At 47.4% G+C, this 20,797-nt stretch overlaps 1 long non-coding RNA gene across 1 annotated transcript in view; it reads left to right on the top strand.

Moving 5' to 3' along the window:
• LOC133066724 (uncharacterized) overlaps positions 1-5,955 on the top strand; it is a 32,310-nt gene extending 26,355 nt beyond the window's left edge. Inside the window, exon 3 of the long non-coding RNA XR_009695194.1 lies at positions 4,976-5,955. This is a non-coding gene — a long non-coding RNA (uncharacterized LOC133066724). The remainder of the gene's footprint in view (positions 1-4,975) is intronic.
• Positions 5,956-20,797: the final 14,842 nt, after the last annotated feature.

Raw genomic sequence — 20,797 nt, 5'->3', positions numbered from 1 at the left:
AATAATTTTTTCTTATATTTTCTAATAGGGCTCCTTCACCCCCCAAAGAGCTCTGTGTCTATTAGGGCCTTTATGCTAATTAAAATAATATAAGCAATCATGCATATTAGCACCAAGGGCATAAATGCCTTTGCCAAACAAACTAAAATACCAGCAAAGGAGTTTAAATTAAAACACTCCTTTCACCCTGGATAATCTCATAAAATACCACCACCCAAAAAACTTATTGATTAAAGTCCTAAATTGATTCTTATTTGAAAAGAGATTGGGGAAGGCCTTCTGGGACTCTCAAGCCTTCATGGCAAATAGATGGGGAAACAGTGGAAACAGTCACTGACTTTATTTTTGGGAGCTCCAAAATCACTGCAGGTGGTGTTTGCAGCCATGAAATTAAAATTCTTACTCCTTGGAAGGAAAGTTATGACCAACCTAGGCAGCATATTAAAAAGCAGAGACATTACTTTGTCAGGAAGGTCCGTCTAGTCAAGGCTATGGTTTTTCCAGCGGTCATGTATGGATGTGAGAGTTGGACTATAAAGAAAGCTGAGCGCAGAAGAATGGATGCTTTTGGACTGTGCTGTTGGAGAAGACTCTTAAGAGTCCCTTGGACTGCAAGGAGATCCAACCAGTCCATCCTAAAGGAGATCAGTCCTGGGTGTTCATTGGAAGGACTGGTGTTGAAGCTGAAACTCCAATACTTTGTCCACCTGATGTGAAGAGCTGACTCATTGGAAAAGACCCTGATGCTGGGAAAGATTGAGGGCAGGAGGAAGGGGGGACGACAGAGGATGAAATGGTTGAATGGCATCACCAACTCAATGGACATGAGTTTTGGTAGGCTCCAGGAGTTGTTGATGGACAGGGAGGCTTGGCATGCTGCGGCTCATGGGGTCGCAAATAGTTGGACACGACTGAGCGACTGAACTGAACTGAACACAGTCAAAGGCTTTAGTGTAATCAGTGAAGCAGAAGTAGATGTTTTTCTGAAATTCCCTTTCTTTTTCTACGATCCTGTGGATGTTGGCAATTTGATCTCTGGTTCCTCTGCCTTTTCTAAATCCAGCTTGAACATCTGGAATTTCACAGTTCACATCCTGTTGAAGGATAACTTGAAGGATTTTGAGCATTTCCTTGCAAAAATGTGAAATGAGTGCAGTTGTATGGTAGTTTGAACATTCTTTGGTATTGACTTTCTTTATTATATATTGGAATAGTGCAGATTTCCACTATGCTGTTTTAGGTGTCCAGGAACTTGATTCAAATGTTTGTATATCTATTCTTGCTCTGAACAGTGTGTTCAGTAGGGTTCTCTGTGCAACTCACTATGTTCTTTATGATTATCTATTGGATATGTATGCGTGTGTATGTGATAATGCAAAAGTCTTACTTTACCCCTCTCCCTAATTTTTTTTTTTTTTTTTTTTTTTGTAATTGTAAGTTGGTTTTCAAAGTTTGTAAGTCTTTTTCTGTTTTGTACAGTAGTTCATTGGTATAAATTGATAGATTCCTCCTGTAGGTGATATCTGATGATATTTCTCTCTCTCTGATTTACTTCACTGCACATGGTAATGTCTTGGTCCATCTTTGCTGCTGCCAATGGCATTATTTAATTCTGTTTTATGAGTGAGGAATATTCTAGTGTCTAGCTGTCTCACTCAGTCTTCCATTTTTGGTCTCTGGCCGTGTTTGTTGATTCTCTATCTCGGCTCTAATAAATAGTGCTTCTCTGAATATAGGGGTGCACGAGTCATTTCAAATTATGATTTTCTCTGTATCTCAACTCAGGAGTGGGATCATATGGTTCCTGTGTGTTGAGTTTTTTAAGGAACCTCCGTGCTGTTTTCCACAGTGGCTGCACCCATTTACACCCCCACCAAGAAAGAAGGAAGATTCTCTTTTGTCTTTGACCCCTGCAGCATTTATTCTTTGTGGGTCTTTCTGACGATGGCCATTCTGACCATGGTGAGGTGATGCCTCAGTGTTGCTTTGATTTGCGTTGATTTGATAATTAGTCATGTGGACTATGTTTCCATGTGCTTTTTGATCCTATACAGTTTGAGTACAGTTTGCCTGTTGAAATTGGCTTCTTGAACGTTGACCCTGTTTTAAATTCATTTTTTTGTGATTTACCCCCAAGGACTTCACTTGAGGGCAGGTGTCCTTTCCAGCCCTGCCTGCCTTGTGAATATTCAGAGCTGATTCAGTTCAGTTCAGTTCAGTCACTCAGTCATGTCTGACTCACTGCAACCCCATGGACTGCAGCACACCAGGCTTCCCTGTCCATCACCATCTCCCAGAGCTTGCTCAAACACATGTCCATCGAGTCAGTGATGCCATCCAACCATCTCATCCTCTGTCGTCCCCTTCTCCTCCTGTCCTCAATCTTTCCCAGCATCAGGGTCTTTTCCAATGAGTCAGCCCTTCGCATCAGGTGGACAAAGTATTGGAGTTTCAGCTTCAGCATCAGTCCTTCCAATGAACACCCAGGACTGATCTCCTTTAGAATGGACTGGTTGGATCTCCTTGCAGTCCAAGGGACTCTTAAGAGTCTTCTCCAACAGCACAGTCCAAAAGCATCAATTCTTCTGTGCTCAGCTTTATAGTCCAACTCTCACATCCATACATGACCACTGGAAAAACCATAGTCTTGACTAGACGGACCTTTCTTGACAAAGTAATGTCTCTGCTTTTTAATATGCTGTCTAGGTTGGTCATAACTTTCCTTCCAAGGAGTAAGAATTTTAATTTCATGGCTGCAATCACCAATTGCAGTGATTTTGGAGCCCCCAAAAATAAATTCAGCCATTGTTTCCCCATCTATTTGCCATGAAGTGATGGGACCAGATACCATGATCTTAGTTTTCTGAATGTTGAGCTTTAAGCCAACTTTTTCACTCTCCTCTTTCACTTTGATCAAGAGGTTCTTTAATTGTTCTTCACTTTCTGCCATAAGGGTGGTATCATCTGCATATCTGAGGTTACTGATATTTCTCCCGGCAATCTTGATTCCAGCTTGTGCTTCATCCAGCCCAGCATTTCTCATGATGTACTCTGCATATAAGTTAAATAAGCAGGGTGACAATATACAGCAGCAATTGCAACTCTCCGGTATGAGCCGGTGAGACCTCAGGAACTCAGGAAGGAGAAGAATATCTGCTCTCTAGCAGGCATCAGACTGCAGACACTCCCTAAGGTGAGCCCTGAGGAAAGGAAGCTCAGGATGTGAAAACCGGATGCTGGCCAAGATAGGTGAGGTGCATATGAAAGGAATGATTTCCGTGAGCCCCGACTCTTGCATCTTCCCATACACAGAAAAGCACTAAATTCCTTGACTCAGGATGTCTGGTTTTCTTCAACAGTAATCTTTTGATATTCAGACTACCTGTCCTTTGTTACACAGCTCTGTGTAAGCTGGCTCCTCCCCTCCCCTCCCAGGAGCAGTTCTCTCAGGGTTGCTTGAGATAGTGTCTCCCGAGCTTGAAGTCCTAAAAATTCCCACTGAATAAAACATAACTCTCAACTTTTAGGTTGTGAATATTTTTTAAGTCAGCAGGAATATTATAATTTCATTCCCATTTTCATTGTTTAAGGAAGCTCCACGCTGTTTCTATGGACTTCCCAGGTGACGCTAGTGGTAAAGAACCCACCTGCCAACACAGTAAACAGATGTGGGTTCGATCCCTGTGTGGGGAAAATCCCCTGGAGGAAACCCACTCCAGTATTTCTTGCCTGGAGAATCCCATGGACAGAGGAGCCTGGCGGGTTACAGTCCATAGGGTCAAAAAGAGTCAGACAGGACTGGAATGCCTTAGCATGCATGCACACTGTCTGCATCGTGGCTGTTCCCAGTTGGCATTCCAGCATCGATGGAGGAGGGTTCTCGTTTCTCCACACCCTCTGCAGCCTTGGTTCTTTGTAGAGTGTTTGACATTGGCTATTTTGACCAGCGTGAGTTGATACCTCATTGTAGTTTTGACTTGGATTTCTCTAATATCTAGCAAGGTTAACATCATTTTCTGTGATTTTTTTTTTAAAGGGTATGAGTTAAACATCTAGCAATTGGCTTTTGAACATCTGCCCTGTGTTTTGATGAACACTCCTAGAACAGTCCTTGAAGGCAGGTGTTGTTTACTCACAACCCCATGGGCCTTCTGAATATTAAGTACCCATCAGCACAGCTTTACACGTTATTGTCATGAAAAGTGCCAGCAGCATTTTTTCATGCCCCTTTCTTCTTTCTTTCTGTGCAATTTCATTTTGATCTTATATTGGAATAAAAAAGTTGATTTCCAATGTTGTGTTGAAGAAGGAATTCATAGGGCCAGGACTCCATCTCAGGCCTATCTGTGCTGATCATGCTCGGCTGCCTCTCCAGCGGACTCTGAACTCTCTGCTTAGTGCCTGTGGGAACGACAATGGAAGGATAAGACCCCCTGCGGACAGGGGAATCTTGAAGATCACATCCAGGTTACTCATTGCCTAAGAGGAAACATACCGTAATCACCCCTGTCTCTGGACAGGTCATAAATTTTTTCCATATCTATCAGGATGTAATCACAGGCTTATCGATTATTAACTGGTTGGAACGTGACCACAAGCTTATTGATTATTAACTGTTTGGAATGTAACTGCGGGCTTATTGATTATTGACTGTTTGAACACATAACACGTGAATGATGGGGTTATTGTAGTTGTATTTACCCTACCTTTGTTTATGTAAGTCTCAAGGGAATTGGGGTGGTGTGTTTGGACATGTACACATGGGGTATAAAGGATTTTCACAAATGCTGGTCGGGGTCCTTGGCTAAGAGGAGACTCTGCCTTGGGCCCGCCGGTGTAATAAACTGCACTCCACTATCTGCATTGTCCCTCTGAGTGAGTTTGTTTCCCGGAGAGCGTGGCTATAACAGTGTTTGTGTAAGGTGTACAGGAACTTAATTCAGTCATGCATAAACGCGTATCTATTCTTTTTCAGGTTCTTTTTCCCATATACAGAAGATCCTAAAAAGTACTGAGAAGTAAGAGTCAGAGAAGAGAAAAAAAATGCAGCAAGAGGTGGTGGAGGTGTTGGAAATAAATGCAAAATCTAAGAAATGTAATCCTGTAGAAGCAGGGCTCTACATATTTAAAGCACGGAAACGGGATTCTGGAATTCTTTACAGTGGGGGCATTCTCCCTAAGAAACTGCCAGAGAAGCCAGCCACCCACCGTGCCTATTGGCTTTAATTTTGAAACGGAGAAAAGAATCAAACAGCGAGAAGCAGAGTGTATTGGAGGATAAACACTTTAAATTTATGTGAAGCCTTGCCCTTTTCGCATCTTGCTAGGTGTTGTGGGTGTTCCTGAGAAGAAAGAAATTCCACTCACTGTCCCCAGGACTCCTGCCTTTGCTTGGAAGAAGAGAACCCCAAAACCCACCCAAGAAGATGAGGATGAGGAGAGGTCAGTAGTGATAAGAGCTCAATAACTGCCCCTTGATGGAGTACCTTTGAAGCCCAAAATCCCGGTGAGGAGAACTGTGGAAATGCACCCTTTCTCTTTTGATTCAAAAAAGTCACTTACAGAAAGAGAAGAAAATAAAACAGCTGCAGAAAGGGGAGGTGCCCAAGTTCTAGCTGCTTCCTTTGCCTCATTTTACCCCCATTAACCTGCAGGAAAAGATGAAGCACACAAATCAAGTGGAGCCTTCTGCTTGGAGCCTGGCAGAAGTGGTGCCTGAAGGCACAGACTTGGGTTCTCTCCGTGCCCCGGTGACAAAGAAGGCTCCTCCTGGTGTGATGGAAAGAGCAGCTCTGCTTCCCAGATGGTGTGTGCAGCCGAGTCTAGCGGTGGAGTCGACTAGAACTTGAGTGGTACCCACTTAGTCACTTATAGTAATTTGTGTTGCTTCCATCCTCCTCCTCTTTTTTAATATGTCAGAATATACAGTTGATTTAGTTTATAATTTATTCACTTAAAGTATGATTTTTACTGCTTTTATCCTTCACTTTTTATATTTAAAAATAAAGATACTTGGTTTAGTTTATAGCTTATGTCTGATTCTTTCCTCTTCTCTGTGCAAAATGAATCTGGAGTTAAGGAGCCCTTTGCTATGAGGAGGGAGCCTCGTTAACCACCTGACGAGGAAGAGACGTGACTGATTTTGTGTCCCTCACCGAGGCTGTCTGCCGGCTTCAGGCAGGGCCGCTGTTCAGGCACCTTCTGCCCTTGTTGGTGCTGACGATGGGGGAGTGCTGAGCAGGACATGTTTTAAGTCCTCCTGTGACCTGGGCTGGAATCAGTGTTTGTCTTGGTGAAAGTGAAAGTCGCTCACTTGTGTCTGACTCTGCGACTCCATGGACTATACAGTCCATGGAATTCTCCAGGCCAGAATATTGGCGTGGGTAATCTTTCCCTTCTCCAAGGGCTCTTCCCAACCCAGGGATTGAACCCAGGTCTCCCGCATTGCAGGTGGCTTCTTTACCAGCTGAGCCACAAGTGAAGCCCAAGAATACTGGTGTGCGTAGCCTATCCCTTCTCCAGGGGATCTTCCCGACCCAGGAATTGAACCAGGGTCTCCTGCATGTGGATTCTTTGCCAACTGAGCTATCAGGGAAGCTCAACTCGACTAAAAGTTAAAAGCGGTTCCATACTCCTCTCAACAGTGATTCTTAGCATTTATACCTCATCAACACCATACGTGTTCTCTTTCCTCCATGTCTTCTCCACCGTTTTCCTTTGTAGACGGAGGATGGCCTTCCAAACAGGTGCAGTGTTCCCTCGCTGTGGTTTTGATTTGTATGTCTCTAACAATTCCTGGTGTGCGGCACATTTTCATGGGCTTTGATTGTGACTACTAGTGCGTGTGGAATTGACTGTGGAAATTTTCTTCTTCACAGTCTGCCCAGTTTTTATTTATTTTCAGTTAGTTACCCATGGAAGTGTTTAAAGTGCCAGCAACATTTTTTAAGGCGCCCATTTAGAGCCCAGCAGTCTTTGTGAATATGAAGTGTTTATAAGTGTTGCAGTGAAATAAAAAATAGTTTTCTTTTTCTCTTTTGCCTTTTGAGTCCTTGTCTCCTTTAACTGTTCCTGATCTAGTCTGCGTTGATAATTAAGTTTCCTTCTTTTCAGAAGACCAACCTGTTAAGTAAGCTATATCCTACACGTGTGTGTGTGTGTTAGTCACTCAGTTGTGTCTGACTCTTTGTGATCCCATGAACTGTAGCTCACCTGGCTCCTCTGTCCATAAAATTTTCCTGGCAAGAACACTGGAGTGGGTAGCCATTCCCTTCTCCAGGGATATCCCACACATATCGCCCTCTAACTCTGCATGAGCCATACTTTGCTTCTATTATCTTTTAATTTTAGGCTAATCACATCTTTTAATTTTAGGCTAGTACACTATATGAGTACTTTATGGTACTCTTTCTGCAAAACTCCCCTTATAGTTTGTTTTCCCCTCTTTTTGCATTACAGGAAGAAAGCCACAGTGCAATCCACAAAAGACAAGGGACCCAACTCCTGAGCCTGCCGGACCCAAGTTACTGGGCTCCCTGATGCCAGCCTATTGACTATTTTGAAACAAAAATGCGGAAAGAAAGAATACAGGATCCTTATATATTTGCTCTTTATCTCCAACCTCTGACTATGAGCTCCAACTGTGTGATCCCCTTCATTACCCATCTGGGGGAGACACAGTTCTTGAGGTACAAGCCTACTGTGTTCTCTTATCTGCCAGCTTGGGGATTAAAGCCACCTTTCTGTTTCCTCCAAAAAACGTTTATTTCCACAAAGGTATAAGGTTCCTGTATTCTTGTTCCTTTCAGCATTGTTTCAGAAAAGTCAATAGGTTAATCTGCTGAAAAGAAGAAAACTTAGTTATCAATGCAGATTATAGATCAGGAGCAGCTTAAGTAGAGAAGGAATCAAAAGACCAAAGGGAAAAAACTTTTTCTTATCTCACTGTAGCATAAGCAATAGCTTTAAAGTTCCTGTTGTGGGAAATGGCCACAAGGAGACAGGATTTCTTCATCCCCTACTCCTGTTACTATAGTAGCCAGAGCCTCAGGGTTACTCCTAGTCTGTGATTTCTTCTGGCACATGCCAGAAGCCTGTCTCATTAATCCTTGTTTTTGTTTTTGATTTTTTTTAAGTTAGCGTTTACTTTTTTTGGAGGATGGCTGACTTACAATGTTGTGTTTGTCGGTGTAGAGATTCTTCATCAGTTATCTCCATAAACATATTGATTCATCTTTTTCTCCCCCATACACATTATTATAGTGTAGTACACTACCCTTTCTAAAGTAGGTCCATGTTGATTCTATAGTCTGTATGTATTTGTGAGAATAAATGAATCCCCACCTCCTCATTTATCCCTTCCACCCACCACTCCCTTTGGTAACCATGTTTGTTTCCTAAGACTGTGTGTGTATTTCGCTTTTATAAAATAGCTCATTGGTATCAGTTTCTCCTTCTGAAGTACTTCACTTACTATGATTGTTCTAGATTAATCTATGATTGTTCTAGATTATCCCTGTAAATGGCATTTTTTTCCCCATGGCAATCATATTCCATTCTATGCATAGATGACTTCTTTATTCATTCATCTGTCCATGCACACTTTGGTTACTTCCGTGTCTCAGCTGTTGTAAATGCTGCTGCAGTGCATGCTTGTGTCATTGTTTTTGTTGTTTGGTCACTACTTCTGTCTTGCAAAACCAAAACAGTCCCCATGAGACACTCAGTCCGCATTCCCCTCCCTCCTCTCCTGGCACTCACCATCCTGCTTTCTGTGTCTATGGAGCTGACTGCTCCAGGGGCCTTGTATGAGCGGACTTAATCATTATTTGTCCTTCCATGTCTTGCTTATGTCACTGAGCATAATGCCCTCAGGGTTCATGCATGCTGTAGCCTGTGTCAGAACTGCCTTCCTTTCAGGCTAGACAACATTTATTGTGTGGATGGATCATGGTCTGTTTGTCTGTTCTTCTGTCGTGGGACACATGGAATATCTTTATCTCTCATGTCTTGTAATACTTGTGGAATAACTTAAGAAAGTCCCATGATCCAAAAGTCATTAACCATTAGCTACTTTATAAACTTTTTTATTTTGAAAACCATCAAACCTCAGAAGACGGGAAGAATGCATGTGAGCTTCACTTGTGTTTAGGAGCGGATGCTTTAGGGTCTTCGTTTTATTCCCCATGCGTGTGTTATGCGTGTTATGCATGTGTGCGCACTTGTTTGCGGACATGTGCTGTTCGTGTGCACGGTGTATGTAGGTGCGCAGTGCATATGTGTGCGAGGGGGTGAGGTGGGGGTGGTGGGGGTGCTAGTGGGTCATGGGCTGGGGGCTTGGGACCCGAGGTGGGCAGGCGGGTGCGGGTTGGAAGCTCTCTGTGGGTTCTCTGCTCTGATGGCGTCTATGCCCCACCTCTGCCAGCATTCTCTGCTTAGATGCAGCGCAGTGCCCTGTAGGCATCAGTCCCGGCACGACGTCACCTGAGCGGGAGCCTAGGAGGTGGCAGCCACCCTCCCCCACCAACCCTGCAGAGCAGCAGGAGCTGAGCGTGCTCCACCCCTAACTGACCATCAGGATGGACGGACCGCTGTCTCCGCGGGACCCCGCAGGACGGTCCCTCCCGGGCGTCTGGGGCAGCGCCTCCTGCTGGAGGCCTGGGACGCTGCAGCCAGGCCACTTCCGGTCTGTCCCTGCGGGACCCCGGGCTGCGCTGGAGGATCCCGGCTCTCCCCGGCCCCGAGCACCACGTGGCGCAGAACCTGCTCACTGCTCTGTTCTGCCCCTTGAGATGTTAGTGAGGAAGGTTTTGTTCCGTTTCCTGACGTGGGTGAAGTGTGGAGCCCAGGGGTGATCTCTTCTTCAACAAGGGTACATCCTGGTTCCCACACGCGGGTGAGCCCCCCGTCCAGCGATGAGGCCCCGGGGGTGTGACCTGTGCCTCCTGGGAGCGCAGCCCTAAGCTGCTTTGAACCTGACCACGTTCTGTCTACACGGTCGATTCAGACCCCTCCGGGTCCTGTCTACACCGATTATGTTTAGATGAGACCGTGCTTCTACAGTGAGAACATTTACACCTGACCGGGTTCTCTGTGCGGCGGGACGTGGAGACCTGGGTAGAGACCCGGCCTGGCCTCTGTCCTGGAAAACTCCGTGCCTGCGTCTGAATGTCAGCGCTCAGCTGTCTGGGGTCTGGAGCTGAGGTGGGTTTCTCTCGGTAACTGTGCTTTTCTCTGGGCTTCCACGGCCCTCCCGGGGGTCAGTGCTGAGGTAGGGCTCTTAGGCTTTCCCTCGACAAGTTCACCTCCGCTGGGGCTCATCGAGACACCTCAGGGAGGCTGCCTGGCTCTGTTCAGTCTCTCAGTCGTGACCAACTCTTTGTGACCCCATGGACTGCAGCACGCCAGGCTTCCCTGTCCTCCTCTACCTCCAGTGTTTGCTCAAGCTCACATCTGTTGAGTCAGTGATGCCATCCAAGCATCTCATCCTCTGTTGTCCCCTTCTCCTCCTGCCTTCAATCCTTCCTAGCATCAGGGTTTTTTTTCCCAATGAGTCAGCTTTTCCCACCATGTGGCCAAAGTATTGGAGCTTCAGCTTTAGCATCAGTCCTTCCAATAAATATTCACAGTTGATTTCCTTTAGGATTGACTGGTTTGATCTTGCTGTCCAAGGTCTCTTAAGAATCTTCTCCAGCACCACAGTTCAAAAGCATCAATTCTTCAGTGCTCAGCCTTCTTTATGGTCCAGCTCTCACATCCATACATGACTTCTGGAAAAACTGTAGCTTTGACTACATGGATCTGGCTTGTTTACATTTTGGGGGCCCGCCGATTACAGCCATGGTGTCCTGACCAAGGAATGTGTAACCCCAGGTAGGGGGATCTGGGGTCTGTGTGAATCTCACTCCATCTGTGTGGATCAGAATCATGTGCAGAGGGAGACCATACACTCAAAGCCAAGAAAAAGGGAAGAATACATGTGAGCTTCACTTGACCTGTGTTTAGGAATTAATGCTTTACAGTATCATTTTACACAGGCCTGTGTCTATCCCCTCTTTACCCCTGCAAAATTCCCAGTCGATAGGGTCCCTGGAGACTCCTCAGGTGAGCTACCTGGTAATTATTCCAATTCAGCAGCACGAGCTTGGCAAGAAGGGAGCAGGTTTATCTGGGCAATTGATTGCAGAGCACATGGATCAGGCAAAAGGCCAATGGGCAGCAGGTGAGGTTGCTGCTGTGATCTCCTTCCAGTAGAGCGTCTGTACTCAGCAGAGACCAGACGTGCCTCTCGTCTTCCACCCCAGCGTCTGGTGTGTTTTCACAATACCTCAGCAGGACAAAAAAGACGGAGGCTGTCAGCACCAAGGTAGTGTTTTCAAGTAGCTGTCTTTATTATGACAGCTGTAAAACCAGTTAACATCACATAGAACTGAAGGGAAAAGAGGAGGACTTCTATGGGACAAGTGTAGGGGAAGGAGACTGACCCGATAGTTCTATCTGCCAAGCCAGGAGATTACAGGAACTCACTCGTTTCCACTGAAGGGGCCCAACCAGCAGAGACCTGGTGTCCTAACCAAGGGTCTTGCCACCAAAGGTGTAGGGTCTGGGAGGGGGTGGTCACCCTGGAGACTGTGGACATGTGACCCCAGGTGCAGGGTCTGGAGGGGGTCACCCTGGAGACTGTGGATGTGTGACACCAGGTCCAGGGTCTGGGGGTGGTCACCCTGGAAACTGGACATGGGAGCCCAGTTTCAGGGGCTGGGGACTGTGTGGGTCTCACCCCATCCACATGGGCCGGGTCCTGTACCTGGAGACCCCATATGTGCTCTTGACATACATGTGCCTTGTCCCCTCTGAGATTTCCAACATCTGAATTGAGGATGTTGCCCTGATTAACCTGCAGTCCTTTTTCTACTCTTCATGTTGTCATTTTCACATGAGGCCAGGCACCTTTGAGTGAGTCGCTGCTCTGCATTCTGCTGAGTGAAAGAAAACCTTTGGTGGTGTCATGTATTAATATCATAGCATATCGTATATCTAACTCATAGGGTCACCACTGTCTGGCTTCCTCTAGACCAAGTTCATGGAATTTAATTTGTAATTTGTTGTTATTTTATATTGGGGCAGAGTTTATTTCCAATGTTTTGTTTGTTTTAGGTGTCCATGTGTTACAGAAATCAGTACTCGTGAAACTAAGCACCATACTTGGGAGAGTTGGAAAACTCAGGTTTATTATGCCAGCGGGCCCAGAGGAGTTAACACTCCAAGCTCTGAGCCCTGAACAAAGGGGTTACAGAGTTTTTATACACGGACAGGCATGATTAAGCGGGTTTGCAGGGGCTGGGCAATTGCAAAGAGCAGGACAAGGGTGAGGGAGATAAACTCCAGTTCCTAGTATTGTGAGTCCCCACTTTCTGAGACTATGTGACCTACGTGATCCAGACTTTGCAAGGAGAAGCCGAGTTACAGAGTCAGAAGGAGCAGGAGGCTGTGTAAAATTTCAACTTTTCCTCTTCATTCCCCACTCTTGATGCTTCTATCACTGGTTGTGGAAAGCATCATCTCGTGTTTTGGTAGGACATTCAGAGCCCCATCGTTTAGGGACTATATTGAGCTATTACCATTTGTAACCTTATGGATTTAATTCGAGAACTGGGTTATGAACTGGATAACAGCATTGAGGATACCAGGGCCAAACAAGAGGGCCGCAAAGAACATGAAGACAGGATCTGCTAAGGGGAGAAGCCACGATGCCAGTTCCAGGTATTGTTCAGATCACCCCAGGAACTTGCTACTTCCCCTCTCCTTTTCATGATGTGTTTCCTTAGCTGTTGGGCCCTGTCCCTGACTAGTCCTGATTGGTTTACATAAAAGCCTCGTTCTTTGTTCCCTTTCAGCTGTCAGCAGGTCTAGCTCTCTCTTATTCTGCAAAACCACCTCAGCCAGGGAGTCTAGTTGGTCCTGTAAGGCCACTTAAGATTTGGCTACTCTCTCAATGGCCAGACCAACTAGTAAAGGTATAAACTGGATAGCTCTTTTTGACCGTGTGTGCCCTGCCAGAGGTACGGTGAGAGTGTGCTTGTTAGGGACAATATTCATCTGGGGAGTGAGGAAAGCTAAGGTGCGGATACCCATCCAGTTGACTGGTAGACATAAGTAAGCATCTGTCCTGCAAAGTAAAGGCCTTGATGGGGGTGGCACCATATTGTGTTTGTCAGAGGATGAGTGGACCACTCACGGTTTAAAGTTTGAATACATTTGTCCCTGGCTAAATTGCCTACAGGTTCAGTTCCTCCATCATTTGTAAAGCATTCTGGAGCCTTTTGAGTTAATTCAATTGTCCTTAAGACTGGCCCTTGTAAGGGAGAATCTATAGGAGTTCCCATGGCTATAGCATTATTTAATGGTACTGGTGTAGCTAAGTACCGTGGAGCTCCTAAGGATAAGCAAAGCCAGCAATCCCTGGCCAGCTGAGGGTTGGTGTCATTAAGAAGGCAATGAGTTGTGTTGAGAACCTAGTACAAACGAGGGTCTAAGGGGGCATTAACTCTAACCTGGGTCATACTGCCAATAGGCAGAGCCTGATTTTTTAGGCCAAAGTTGGTCTGTGGTTTTGCTTGTCTGCATTATTGTCCCTATCCAGTAAGTTTTTCCATTTATTTGGCAGACAGACAACTGTTCTGGGTTGTAACATTGGTGTGGCATTTGGGGGTAGACGGAGGCACAGGGGCATGATGGCAATGCCTGGGGTTTGGATCCTCTGATGGGGTAAAGGTAGCGGCAGTGGGGGGCATAACTGGAAAACATTTTTGGCACCCAGGCCCCTGGATATACATTGCATGGTTATGAAGGCAGGAGGCGATCAGCCTATAGGATTGGCGATCTATACATTGTTCTCGCTGATGGTTAAGTAAGCGATTTTCCAAGGGTTGACCGTAATGTTGACAGGTGCATGATGGACAAGGAACAGCACCATCTATTAGAGCAAGGGCACCCAAAGGCTGCGAAGCAGCCTGCACATAACAGGTGACTGAACGCCAGCAAGAGGTTTTCTCCCCATCTTCGGGTTGTCACAGCTACAGCAACTGAGCCTGTCATGAAGGGGGGTCAGCTAGACTGGGACCGATTTAGTTAGCGGGGAGACTCGATCATGAGACATCTAATAAGAATGAGGCTTCTCACTACAGTGAGATAACAGACAGCTAACCACAGCTTCTGACCCAAATCCCAGTCCTGGGGTGCGACTGAAGCTAGTCCCGTGTGAAGAGCACAGCAAAAATACCAATCAGGGATAGAGGCCAGGGTTGACAAGGAAAATCCACTGATATTTTGATAGCCGGGTCCTCAGGCTTTCACTGTGCATTAACCAGTCAGCTGCCAGAGTGTGGCTGGAGCAAGGCTGAGGAATCCTCAAGCTTCTGCCTTGCATTGATTAGTCAGCTTCCGGAGTGACTAGAGCAGGGCTCGGTGTCTTTCACAGGTGAGGGCCATTGTTTTTGGAACCAGACCTTGAGGGGATCTTGGGGGTCCCGAACTGCTTTCCAGGTGTCCTCATCACAGGGAGCCGCTGCCTACTTGATTCTGGTGTGGTGGATCCAAGGGATGATGCCTGTAACTTTTAACAGCAGTAGGGATTGCCAGGACGACCGTGTGCGAGCCTGTTCAAACTGGCTGAAGTGGTTCCTTTTTTCAATCTTTAACTCATACCTCATCTCTCAGCTGATAGGGATGAACCCACTTGTCCAAGGGAATGGGTGTCCTTTGTAAGGTTTCTTGGGTGATATGGTGGAAGACTTTTCTCAGGGCCTGGAGGTGTTGGGACATCTCCAGGCCAGCTAGTTGTTGGGGCTTTCCCTTGAGTTTTCCTATCATGGGGGTGTTCTCCCATATAAGATCTCAAAGGGAGAATAGCCTGAGGACCTTGGGGTGCATCAGGTTCAGAGTGAGGCTAGGGGTAACAGGTCGACCCAAGATAACTGGGTCTCCTGGCAGAGTTTAGCTAATGTAGTCTTGAGGGTCTGACTCATGCATTCAACTTTCCCTGAGCTCTGTGGCCTGTAAGTGGTGTGAAGCTTCCATTTGACTCCCAGTGTCCTGGATAAAGTATGGATTATCTCAGACACAAAAGCTTGACCCTTGTCAGGCCCTTTGGAGAGAGACAGCCCATCTCTTGGGATTATGTCTCTTAGTAGGGCCTTGGCCACTTCTCCTGTCCATTCAGTGCATGTGGGGTAGGCTTCAACCCATCCCGAGTAGGTGCTGACTACCACAAGTAAACACTTATAGTGTTGATCTCAGTAAAGTCTGCTTCTAGATCTTCAAAGGGCAGTGTCCCTACTGTCTGCACCCCTGGGTTGGGTCTTGGTCCTTGGCTGGCGTTGTTTTGCACAAAAGTCACACATTTAGCGCTGATCTGGGTGCACAGGCTTGGGAGCATAGGAACAAAATAGTAGCAGCTCAGGAAGCTCTCTAGTGCAGTTTTTCCTAAATGAGTTGTCTCGTGATGTTGTTTTACCAGCTGGACTACTATATTGCTGGGGATGAGTCTTTGGTCTGGGAGCTTCCACCAGCCCGTCTTTTCTTTTATTCCTCCCTCATTTAGAGCCCATTGATCTTCTTCCTTGGTGTATCTCGGGGACGGAGGCAATTCTGGTGTCAAGAGGACCTTAAAGATTGACTCGGGCCCACTGTGGGGCTCAGTAGGGTCGCTGCCTCCTTGGCTGCCTGGTCAGCGAACCAATTTCCTTTGTTGATTGGATCAGTTTCTCTCTGACGGCATTTACAATGGATGACTGCCACTTGAGAAGGCTTCCAGACTGCTTCTAACAGCTGAAGGATTTCTTTTCTGTTTTTATCTCCTTTCCCTCTGTTGTCAATAGTCCCCTTTCTTTATAAATGGCTCCATGAACATGTAAAGTAACAAAGGCATACCTTGAATCAGTATAGATGTTGACTCGTGTCCCTTCGGCGTGCCTTAGCGCCTGGCTAAGTGCCCATAGCTCAGCCCGCTGCGCTGACCACTCTTGTGGCAAGGCCTCCGCCTTCACTACCTCATCAGTTGTTGCTATGGCAGAGCCTGCTTTGTGCTGCCCGGATGGATGAAACCGCTTCTGTCAGTGAACAGCTCCAGTTCTGGGTCCTGGAGGGGAATGTCCGTCAGGTCCAACCTGCTTGAGTAAATTTCATCTATGACCTCCTCACAGTTATGATCGGGTCCCACTTCTGCAGATAAAAAGGTGGTGGGGTTCAGCATCCGCACAGTCTCCAGTTGGACCCATGGGTTTTCGCAAAGCAGTCCTTGATGGTGAATCATCCTGGAGCTGGTCAGCCGCTTATGCCCCTGGCTGTTCATCAAGGCCATGATGAACATGGTTCTCACCATGGAGAACCTTTACGTTTATATTTTGTCATAGAGTGAGCTTATCTGCTTCTCTGACCAAAACCACAGTGGCAGCTACTGCCTGGAGGCATGGCGGCCACCCCGCGGCCACTGGATCCCATCATTTGGACAGGTATGTGACCGGGCGCTGCCGTGGCCCCACTGTTTGTATGAGGACCCCCAGTGCAGTGTGATTTTTTTTTTCACGTACAAAGAGGTTAAAGTCCCGTGTCACATCTGGCAGCCCTAATGTTGGAGTGCTGGTCAAGAGTGTCTTTATCTCCTTGAAGGCCTTTTCCTGGTCAGCTCCCCACTCCAGGGGGTCCTTACCAGACCCTGCTGTGGCTTTAAACAAAGGCTTGGCAATTTCAGAGAAACCCGGTATCCAGATCCAGCAGAATCCAGCAGCCCGGAGGAACTCATGGACTTCTTTGTTGGTGTTCGGCTGAAGTATTGAACAGATGGATTGCTTCCTCTCATGTCTGAGTGCCCGATGCCCTTTTGAGATGACAGACCCCAGGTACTTGACCTCCTGTCTGCAGATCTGAGCCTTTTTCCACAACACCTTGTACCCTGTGGTGGACAGTAGAGCTGACAGGGCTTTGTTGTCTCTCCAGCTGTCCCCGTGGGCGGGACTGGCTAGCAACAGGTCATCCACGTATTGGAGTAGGGTGCAGTTGAAGGTTTCTCCAGGAAAGGTGGCAAGGTCCATGGCCAGAGCTTCACCAAACAGGGTAGGTGAGTTTTTGAAGCCTTGTGGCAGTCGGGTCCAAGTCAGCTGTGTCTTTCTCCCAGTGTGTGTGTCTTCCCATTCAAAGGCAAAGAAGGGATGGCTGGCTGGTGACAGCCAGAGGCAGAAGAATGCGTCCTTGAGATCGAGGCAGGTGAACCAGTTTGCCTGAGCGGGTAAGAGACTCAGGAAGAGTGTAGGGATTTGGGACCACTGGATGGATGTTGATCACTGCACTGTTGACAGCGTGGAGGTCCTGGACAGGGCAGTAGTCATTCCCTCCAGATTTTTTGACAGGCAAGAGCAGAGTGTTCCAGGGAGACTGACATTTGATTAGGATCTCAGCATCTCGTAGGCACTGGATGTGGTCCCGAATTCCCAGGCGAGCCTCCCGTGGTACTGGATATATTGTTTCTGGCTCCTGGCCTGAGGTTCACTACAATGGGGGCATGGGTTTTGGCCAAGCCTGGGGGCCCCTTATCTGTCCAGACATCAGGGAATTTTTTTAGCAGTCTGGGGGGATTTATTTGTGTTGGTCCTTTAATGGGCCAAAACCTGGTGGTCTGGAGTCAATGATAAGAAAGTAACAGAGAGAAAGAGGCTGATATCCCCTGGTTTCCGCGGAAAGCCAATAGAGTCCTGTTCTTAGGGCTCGCGCTGCTGCACGTAGGCACCGGGTGCCCTCTCGAGGGGGTGAGGGCACAGTGCGCCTTCCCAAGAGCGTCTTAGAAGCCCAGGCAAGAAAGTGAGCTCAGCGGGCCTCCGCGCTCCAAGGAATTAGCCTGAAAGAGAGAGAGAGAAGGAAAGAAAGAAAGAAAGACACGGGGACCCAAGCTCTGATGGAGCAAAGATGTTTTAATCAACATGGTGGGGGCATATACACTGTCTTACAAGGTAGTTATTCTCAGCAAAGATTAAAATTCCAGATATACAAAACATAAGACGATCCCTATCAAAAGAGAGTTGCAAACAATCACTTTTTACCGTATGGTTCATAAAAAGGAAGAGGGTACATATCACCATAGTGAGAAATGCCTGGATTCCTCAGCCCAAAGGCATGCCTCTCCTCTTAATTCCTAAATATTCAGGAATTAATGAGGGCCAGAGGGTTCCTGACAGATCCAAACCAGCACACAGGAAGCTTCTTGTTAAATGCTTCCTGACAAATTTGTTCCCTCCCTGAGGAATAGAGATGCCATTCATCTTCCCTGGGCACCATCATGGCCATCGTCAGAGCTGATTGGCTCCCCAGGGTGAGGCTCGCAGGCTTCCCAGGGGCAAAGTTGATTTGTGCCCCAGCTTTGTCAGTAAGCCTCTACCCAGCAGGGGGATGGGGCATTCCAGTAAGTAGGGAAATTCATGAGCCCCCAGATGGCCCCCTAGCTGACACGAACAGGCTTTGCAAAATGAGCGGGCTGCCATGTCCCCTGTGGCCCCAACAATAGCTGCTGTTCAGCCTGTGAGGGGGGCCACAGGTGTGGCTACCAGGGAGTGTTCGGCTCCGGTATCCACCACACAAGTCATTGATTGGCCATTACTTTCATCGTGACCGCGGGCTCCTGGGGACCCAGGATCAGGGAGCCCGGTCTTTCCTAGTCTGATTCTGCTCTGGCCAGGTGATAAGGTTTTGGACAGCCAGCTCAGGCTGGTACCTTTCTTTGCTGGGTGGCTGAACTTCTTCGACCCTGCAGATGTCCCTCTGTGATGACGGCACCCATTCCTCCAGTCCCGTCTCTCTGCAGTAGGCGCACTGGTCGTGGTGTGGTGGTGGTCTCTGCTTAGCTTCCCCTTTCCACGAAGGAACAGTCTATCTCGCTGGATCTGAGCTCCTCAGTGCCGCTGCTGGCTGGGCTGCTTTCTGTTTCATTTTTTTATCTGCTGCTCATTGGGCTTCACGGCCTTGGTTCATGACGTCTTACTTGCTGCCTCCAGGAGCTGTGTGGCATTCATCCCAGCAAAGCCTTCCAGCTTTTGGAGCTGTCGTTGGATGTCTGCAGAGGATTGAGCCACAAAGGCAGCATTAACCATCCGTTGATTTTTGGGTTTCTCAGGGTCGAACGGGGTGTATATCCAGAACATTTCACACAGTCTTTCATAGAAACTAGTGGGAGTCTTATCTGCTTTTTGGATTGTCGTTGTAATTTTGGACATATTGGTGGGCTTTTTGGCTCCCACTCGAAGTCCATGTAGAAGAGCATCACGGTAGCGACTCAGGGTTTCTTGTCCTTCTCTGGTATTGAAATCCCAATTAGGTCTCATCTCTGGCATCGCTTCTCCTGCCCATCCTTCCACATCTAAGACCTCTGGGGGGCCTTGTCCTCGGAGCCATTTTTGGGCTTCCATCGAGATGAGTTACCTTTCCTCAGTGGTGAAGAGAGACATAAGGAGCTGGCGACAGTCATCCCATGTAGGCTGATCCGTGTGGAAAATGGACGCTAGGAGGTCAGTCACAGCCTGTAGTTTATTAGAGTATGCTGGGTCGTGGTGTTTCCAGTTTAGGAGATCAGTAGTGCTGAAGGGCTGGTGATAGAGGATGGAGTGACCAGGCTGAGCCAGCCTCGTTCACTTGTTGAGGACCTTGAGTTTCTCACAGTGGCACCTGACAGGCCGTGGACAGCTGGTTAGACTGTTTGGCTGAGCGGAGCTGCTTCCCTCCTGGCTCAGGGCTGGAGTCTTGCTCATGAGGTGGTGTGGGGGACACCAGGCAGGGTGGGGGCGCAGGTGGTGGACTGTCTGGCAATGGGTCCAGTGCTGGCGGTGCCGGGATTTGTGGAGTCAGGGGAATGTATGGCAGAGGCAGCAGTTGGTCTTCCACTGGATCTCCCTGGAATGTAGGTTTTTTTCCCTTTTTCTTTCTTTTTTCTGACTGTTTGGGCCCTGTCTGTCTGTGCAAAATCTTGCCCATGGGGGCAGTCTGTGTTATTAGAAGCCCGGAGTCTATGTATGGAAACTGATCTGGAGGTCCTGGGGACCCAATGAATACCTGGTGCACTGTTTGGACAGTGGGAATGTCAAGAGTGTCCTCTGGCAGCCACCCAACATCAAAGGATGGCCAACTGAGCTCACATAAGTTATGAGGCTTCCTGGGGGTCATCTTGATTCTGTAATCTGCAAAGCCCTTCTTAAAAATCTTTACCATGCAATCTAAAACTGTTGGCTTAGAGGAACTTCCACCCATGTTGACAAATGTAATCTACCTGGCAGGGTTTTGAGGAAAACCTAATCTCTTAGATATCAGCTCAAGGAGTCAGTTGATAGAAGAATAACCAATAACCAATAATTTTTCCTTTCCTGTGTACCCCGCCCTGAGTCAAACAAGAGTTTGCACAGACAAGGGTGGGTGCCCTCTCAAAAGAGGAAACCATTCATGTGCCCTCTTGGCCACATCCCCTGGGGGAACTTGGGTGCCTCTTATCACTGGCAGCTCAGTATAAACCCCTGATCTGGATCTGTCTCGCAGGGAGAGACTGGGTCCCCCAGAGGCAGATACTGCCTTGAGCTGTATGAGGTCACCGCAGAACCGCAAGATAGGGCCCACTTGCACTCTGTAGCCACAAAGGCCGTGACACTACACAATCAAGCCTGAAGCGCAAGCGGATCAGGCCGCACACTCGTTCACATTCATTTTTCATCTGCCTGGCCGCTCTCCCGAGGGAGATTTAAGGTGCCTCTTAGCATTGGCAGGTCGG

The sequence above is a fragment of the Dama dama genome, chromosome 12 (genome assembly GCF_033118175.1).
Source record: "Dama dama isolate Ldn47 chromosome 12, ASM3311817v1, whole genome shotgun sequence".
Lineage (NCBI taxonomy): Eukaryota > Metazoa > Chordata > Mammalia > Artiodactyla > Cervidae > Dama > Dama dama.
The sequence above is the reverse complement of the archived record's forward strand: the minus strand, read 5'-3'. Positions and strand labels throughout refer to the sequence as shown.